This window comes from Dermacentor silvarum, chromosome 2, assembly GCF_013339745.2.
Source record: "Dermacentor silvarum isolate Dsil-2018 chromosome 2, BIME_Dsil_1.4, whole genome shotgun sequence".
Lineage (NCBI taxonomy): Eukaryota > Metazoa > Arthropoda > Arachnida > Ixodida > Ixodidae > Dermacentor > Dermacentor silvarum.
In genome coordinates, this window is record NC_051155.1 from 13,736,464 (window position 1) to 13,744,605 (window position 8,142).

The following is an 8,142-nucleotide window of genomic DNA, read 5'->3' on the forward strand; positions in this document are numbered from 1 at the left end:
CTCACGGTATCTCTCATCAACTTCGATTTGCCGGTATCTGATTTTCAAGTCTATCGATGAAAAGTAACGTGCGTTTCGTAGCCGGTCCAGTGAACCATCGATGCGCGGTAGCGGATAAACGTCTTTCTTTGTGATCTGGATGAGTTTTCGATAGTCGACGCAGAAGCACAGACTATTGTCCTTCTTTTTCACCAATACGACAGGCGATGCCCACGGACTCTTAGATGGCCGAATAACTCCGTCCTCAAGCATCATCTTCACTGGTTTTTGTATTGCCTCGCGCTCTCTCGGTGCTACACGGTAAGGATTCGGCCGAGTGGGTCTTGCGTCGGCTTCGGTGATAATACGGTGCTTGGTGAGCGGCGTCTGGCTAACTCTTGACGCAGATGAGAAGCAGCTGTTAAACTGATTGATGAGCTCAAGAAGGCTGTTGCGTTCGATGGGCGATAAAGTTCGGCTGACATCAGCCACAGGTGCAGGCCGCCGCGTGCTGCACTGAGAGGCAGTCTTGTATTGCGGCAATTGCGTCGAAGTAAGGAACAGCATAGCCTTTAACAATGTGTCGACGTTCCCTACTAAAATTTGTCAGCAGGACTTCAGCACGTCCGTCGAGTAAATTAATTACGGCCCTGGCGACGGAAACGCCCTGATTCAGTACCAGTGCGTTGATGTGTTAAGCGACGCCAGACCCGGTGTGCAAGTTGACGCAGATTACAGGCACGAGGGAAAAACTTCGGGGCGGAAGCCTCACGTCATCCTCGGCAATACGTAAGCACGGTCGCTGGTGTTCCACGGGGTCGACGACTTCGGAGCTCGTAGAAAATGTAACAATGTGGTCGCGGACAGTAATCATTGCACCGTACTCTCTCAAGAAATCCATCCCCAAAATAAGTTCCTTACAGCACTCAAAGAGAATGACGAGGGTGGCGACGAAGGCTGAACCAACGATTACTATTCTGGCTGTGCATTTTCCAATCGGCGTCATCAACTGGTCCCCGGCAGTTCTGATGTTAGGCCCGGTCCACGGCGTCTTCACGTTTCTTAGTTTGTCGACTAGCTTTAGACTCATTATCGAAAAATGCGAACCAGTATCAACGAGAGCGGCCACCTGGTGGCCGTCGACGTGAACGACAAGATCGGCGCTGACGGCATCCGTTACATGGGGTGTGGTTTCGGGTCGTCGGAGTCGTAGAGTCGTCGATCGTCGGTGATGGGGGCTCTTGGGAAGCTAGACGGTTTGCAACCTCACCCCAGGAGGTCGCTGCCTCTAGATTCCCCGGCGCGGGCTAGGGGACCTGCCCCTAGAGGCGTCAGGAAAATCGCGACGGGTCGGTGGGGTGTCGCGATTTGGAGATGGAGAACGCGATCGAAGCGTCGTTGAAGGTTCCGGTCGGAAGCTTGTAGAATTGTCGTCGCAGGTACGTGGAGCGTCAAATCGAGGGTGATTGCAGTTGGTTGGAAATCTGGGATAGCCAGCTGCGCGGTAGTGGCAAGCTCGGTAAACATGCCCTGCTTCACCGCAATGAAAGCAAAGCGGCCGGCGGTCAGCGGTGCGCCACCAATCGGCTTTTCGAAGCCGGCAATTAATTCTCGGTAAGACCGCGGCGCAGCGATCGGCTATCGGCGATACGGCATTGCTGGCGGCGGCGGTTACTGTCGAAGATAGGGCGTCGGGGATGGCGGCGGTGGCTGCGTCGGAGTGGTCGAAGGTGTCAGCAGCATCGAAGTGGCGGGAGGTGGACGACAAAGAGCTTCCGCGTATGTGCATCGTCGCGGCGCCGCTTGCCAGTCGGGCGAAGAAAAGGCCTGTAGAACTTCCTCCCGCACGACATCAGCGACAGAAGCCACCGCTGGTGCCATGGGAGAAATTCCGAGCTGCCGGATCTCCTCTCACTCAATCTCTGGGATGACTTCACGCAGAAATGTGCCGCAGCCCTCAGATAGCAGTGAAGAATTCATTGGCGATATCGTGCGGTCGTATTGGTGGTACCGCTGCTGTAGTGCCTGTTCGACCGCGGTAGCCTCCTTGGTAAATTCGGCCACTGTCGTCGGTGGATTCCTCACGAGTCCGGCAAGCAGTTGCTCCTTCACTCCCCGCAAGAGAGAGCGCAACTTCTTTCCGTCGGCCATCTCAGGATCTGGTATGCGAAAAAGGCGGGCCATATCATCTGCAAACATGACAACGCTCTCATTTGGTTTCTGAACACGAGATTCGAGAAGGACCCTTTTCTGGTAAGAAGCCCCGAAGAAGTTATCTTGGCAATTAATGAAGACCAGGGGACAGCACTAACCGCATTTTCAACAGACGCACATGACTTATATTATTCAGTGCCGCGTAATGGTTCGATGTGTGCTGTACGTGAAAGGAGTTAGTAGAACTGAATTTTCAAACATTTTTCGGTTTTAACAGCGACAATTTTTTAACGCTTTTAGATTTTTGTCCTCATTCAACTGCCATCAACTATTATGGCCAGTTCTACATCTAATGTAGAGGCATTTTATAGGCTCACCCATAGCCCCATATTGTGTGACATATTTTTATCCTCGGTTGACAATGAAATTTCTGCTAAGTTGGTGGACACGCCTGTTACGCGAGTGTTTAGGTACGTGGACGGCTAGTTAATTCTTTTGAAGAAAGATGTGAGTATACATGTTCATGACAGGGTCAAAGAAATTTTGGGCATGTTCAAAAATTCATCGGGAGCTCTTAAGTTCACGCACGAACTACCAATTAACAACCGCATTCAGTTTCTCGATTTTAATTTTTGTTTTTCTTCGGATGAGCATGTATGCTGGGCATATCATCCCAGATCTAAGAAAACCTTGTTACTCTAGTACAAAACTGATTAAGAGAGGCATAGCAACCACATGCATTAAGGCAGCACTAAATAAGTCGTGTGAGAACGAATGTGAGCGAAGTTTTTAAAATCAGACAGCACGATTACAGAACGCAGGTTATCCCCGTTCTGTCATCACTTCAGTATGCGAAGCCATTTTGCAGAAAGAAAAAAGAACACATTTGGAAACAGCACACAGAGAAAAGAATGAAGGCAGGAGACCAGTGCATGCACAAGTTGTCGCACAATCTAAAGAAAGTTTCCCACAGACATAATGTTTAATTACTGTTTCAGTATCCCGCGCAAGCTACAGTCCTTCAATGACAGAGCTCGTCAGCACAAGAATAACGTGAAGAATGGCTATGGAATTACTCATTTAGCGGGACATTTCAAAAGGTGTCCATGCACTCCTATTTTTGAGAAGACAAAAATTCACAGGGAAAGGGAAAAGTGAGAAGGAAAGAGAAATAATGGAGGCACATTCGAAAGGAATGTGCGAGTTTTCCCTCTCTCGCTCTGTCGGAGCAAGAAAAAGCGTTTTTTGCGTGAAAGAATATGATGTCACTGATTTTGCTGATGTTTATGTGACTGGTGCAAGGTCCATCTAAATAGGCCGTGAAGCTTGGAACGAAAACGTGCCAAATCCTATCGCCAAAGATATGAGTTAGTGGTGCGCTATTCGAAAATGTTCGAAATTTTTTTAATCAGGATACTGTCATACACGTAAACATTCCGTTTCAAATATTTTAGTGTAATAAAACAACAAATGTTAATTTTGTTTCTATTTCACAATTTATTATTTCCTTCTCGGTGACTCCTACCAACCAGTGATTCTGGCGCAAGACTTGGCAAGGCTGTGGAAACCAGCCATTATGCCGCGCAGAATGGCGTTGCTCACTAGAACGCGGTGGTTTCATCCGAGTTTTTTTTTTTTTCCTTGCATGCTTGTTCAAAGTGTAGCGTGCGCTTCTCTTCAAGTTTTGCGTGGCCTAGCACACGACATTCATTTGCGAAAGGTGTGAGTGCAGGCTTTTTGTTATCCTGCAAGTTCACGCTGCGGCATCCGACGCGATGTGTCTCGTCGTGACGATAAATGCGGAACGCTTCGCGAAGTAACGTCGCGCTATGTTCGTTCACTCTCCGTAAAGCCCAACCGCATGCACGCGATATTCAAGCGACAGCGACAAGCGACGCGACAGGCACACCCTGTCGCGCTGTCGTGTCGCGGCGTGGAGCAACCGCATGAACGCGACATCGCGAAAAAGAGTAGCGACGGATTTACATTGTTGTGCGAATAAGTGTTATCGTGCGCGCGTAAAGAAATCTCAATTTTATCAAAAGGTCAATGTTTTATCTAGACCTAGCTAAAATATGTTATGATCCCCAGTGAAAATCCGTCCCATGCATCCCCAGTGGAACTCCGTCCCATGCCGCCAGCGTAAGGTGCCGTGGCGCCATCTGTTGGGCAAAACCTAAAACACTTTCTCGGCTCTCGGTAGGCGTCTCAGGCCTAACACCGTCAAAACAAAACAACCGATCTCAATAATAACGACAAGAGAGCGCCGATACTTAGTCTACAGCTAGCGATGAGGTGAAGCGATGACTGATTGTGCTATTTATTTTTTGCTGTCACAGCAGAGAGCAAGTTGCAAGAGCGAATTCAGATCGAAGCGGGCAGATTGATTGCTGCCATGTTGTTGTGCAATCGCTGTCCCCAGCGGATGTCGTCGCGCTGACTTCCGGGCGACAAGCGATATTTTCTGGCTGGCCAGAAACCGGCGACACGACCAGCGACAGCGACGGATAGCCCTCCGCGACGGCAAAACCTGTCGCTCGTCGCCGTCGCTTGTCGCTGTCGCTCGAAAATCGCGTGCATGCGGTTGGGCCTTAACACAGGCTCTGAGTGTCCGACGGGAAGCAAAGTTAGTAAGTCGAATGCTTTCTGAATGATAATGTGGAGCAATGTTGTCTTGTCTGATAACTGTTGGATATGAATACATGGTGCCGCACGGAATTGCAAATGATTCTGTGAAATGGTCTCGCATATGTTGCTATACATTACGACTGCGTGCTGGCGATAGTACTTTTCATCCATTCAACATATGTTTTGTTTGGTCTAGTATATTGGTTGCATCATTCTAGACGAATAAAAGTGAAGTTGCTTTTGAAATCTCTGTGGCACTGTCATTTTTTATCATCCTATTTGCGGACCTTCCTAAAGAACCTACTGGAGAAATTGCCGTCAATAAAACCCTAGTTATGATCACATTAAGACATACGCCATTCCTATATAGTTTAACGACACGCTGGCGCTTCAGCTGAGGCGAGTCGCAAGCTGGCCTCAGCCTCAAAAGAAAAAATAGCTGCTGGCGTAGCGGTCGCAATGCCAGACGCTGAAGAAATTCAAAGATTAGCGCCACGCTTGATCTTGACATCACTGCCATTTCCGGTTGTGACGTCACTTCTTTGTTTTTTGCGTGCTGTTAGTTGTCCCCCCGATACGTAGATTGCGAGGGTTGCAACGAGTCGCCATTTTCCTGACACCTGGGCTTCTATGGAAGCTACGCTACCAGTTTACATATACCATGACTGGTGTACGCATGCATACGCTGGAAAAAGTATAAATGGCGGAAGAATTTCAAATAAATTTCCAGTTGGCAGTCAGCGCTTGCCTGTGGTATTTGTTTCTGCGTGTCCTGTTTTTTGTTCGCGTTGTTCAGACCTCAGTTCTCATATGAACCAACTAGCCCCCACCAAGACCTTACTGATGCGTTGGGAAGCTTTTTAGCTGTGTCCGCGCGATGTCCGTTTAACCTTAACCGTCAGTTTAAACGCCCCCCCCCCCCCCCCCCTGCGCTCCTGGTCCCTTAGACGAAAAGAGGAACCTACAATGACACGTCAAACGGCTGACACACGGCGCTGCTTCACATTCCTCCATCGACGTTGAGTAGCGCATTATCTATCTTTGCAATTCTGCAACCTCGCTCGACCGTTACCTCGCCCACACGCCTTACACTATCTACCATATAGAAGGACCGTACCTATATATATATATATATATATATATATATATATATACTGTGCCGAGGAGAGCATACGTCGCCTTGAAAATGAAAAAGCAAGCCCGCTTGTCGAAACGTTGGCTTCTGCTTTCACCCTCTTCTCATGTTGCTCATCCCCCAGTCAAACGGGATACTTTCGATCGGGATCGCGATTAAATTTCTCGATAACAATGGACTCCTTTGCACATTCTGTGGAAGGGAGCAAATCGCAATCCAGGAATTCGACCCTAACCACGCATGATCGTGATTGAATGGGCACCGTGTAGCTGGGGTATAACTTGTGCACGCAGAAGGCCGCGCCTCTTGTTTTTTCCATCCGAGCGCAGTGACTCATGTACGACCACGCCCACGCAGATCTCTCCCAGCTTTTCACGCCAAGTGAACCCAGGATGCAGGCCTCAACATTCAAGCTTAGCGTGTTTAGCTACCACGCCTTTGCAGCTACTTTCAGGTGTATGACATTTCCCCGGACAAGAGTGCTACCTGGAGGGCGGCGATGATAATGGACGAGTTTGCCGCGGTGACGGTGACGCCGGCTTTGGAAAAGATCGCGCGTGAGTAGAAGATGAGCATGTTGATGCCCGAGAACTGCTGCAGGAAATGCACGTGCAGCGCCATCAGCACGTGAAACGGGGGCGTAGGGACGCGTGCGAAAACTTGCTCCATGGCGGCGCACTCGTCTTCCACCTGCGCGGCAAATGAAGTTACACCTTAGGAGCAATTTTAAAATAACTAGAATTTTGCGTTTTACCATTGTCATGTGGTCGTGAGGTGAAGCACGCAGAATCCAAGCTGTTTAGGATCAAACTCTTTATTAGGTGATTCTGTGCCCAGCAAAGAAAATACCCACTTTAATAGAAGAGCGGCTAGCACAACCGTCGGTCGTCGAGGAAAAACTGATCAGCGGCGAAACGCGTCGGCTTTTATACATGAGTCATCGAAGGTTCGAGAGTAATCCCTGGTGCCCTCGTGTCTTCCAGAAAGTATTAGACAGTTCGCGTCGCTCATACCATCAGATTTCATAAGCGTCGGTGACACAGACAACGGATAGAAGCATCGATACGTTCGAGAAACCACCGATACATGCAGGCGAATCCTGCGCCGAGCGATAACGTTTAACATTTGTGAGCCGGTGGAAAGCGGTAACCGGTGAAAGATAAACAAGTACATGTGTCACTATTTTAATACCAAGTATACCTGGCGGGCGACGGGGTTCTTTATTGTTTCACTACCTAAGAAACCTTCAAGCAAATTTTTTTTTTTACTTTTCGTTCTCAGGCTCCGGTGCCCGTTGTCAAAAAAAAAAAAGTTGAAGTGCGAAGCACTTTAGGTGCCCGGGATGTCGGCGTCTGATGTGTCATGTTGTCAGGCTCAGAAAACACACGTGCAAAACAGGACCAAAACATGCCAATACCAGCGCAAAACAGGGTAAAATTAAACTAACTCGATTCAGAATAATATAAGATACAGGAGTACTCATGAATTAATCGAATTAACAAAAAGTTGCGGTGGCTTCACTCGGCTATGCCAGGATATACGTAGCGTTAGCAAAGGTTCAGCTGATTATTCTTAGCTTTCCTGGTTGCCTCCTACGCTCAACCGCTAATGGCCAGGCAACTACTTCGGGATCCGATGAGTCAAGCTTCTCCGTTCTTCTGCGCTGTTGAGCAGCATTTGCGCTCTCCTTCTCCATGGCTATACCACACTGGCAAACGCCAGTCAGAAGCGCAGCGGCTCCAGCGCAGTGTCAGACGTCGACTGCACAGCGAGCGCGCGCCGGCGCCAGTGCGTCTACCACGGCTACGACGTCACTCCTCTGGAATGCGCAGACCGGTGGCGGTGAGTCGCGCGTGGCGGCGGCGGAGTGCTGGCTCCGGTGGCTCCGGTGCGCAAGCCGTGTGACATCACTGATCCTTGCGCATGCGCAGCACGGCTGTTGATGTGCCGCGCGAAGCGGGCTTGGCTAGGCCAGTGTAGCTAACGCTACAAAATTTGCCAAAATAGCTTCTAATAAGTCCGGCTGGTACCGGCGCAGCGCAAGAGAGAGTACCACAGAACACCCATACAAATTCAGAGTACCACCACCCCACAAGTGGAAGGACTGCGCTCGCCGCGCCGTCGCTCCAGCATCCAATCAGCGCGAGACAGCAGAGCAGGAGCGCGCCTAGAGCGGGACGCTCTTTCCCGCCATGGACGCCGAGCAGTAAGCACGCTTGGAGCGACAGCGGGCGCTCGCCCCTGAA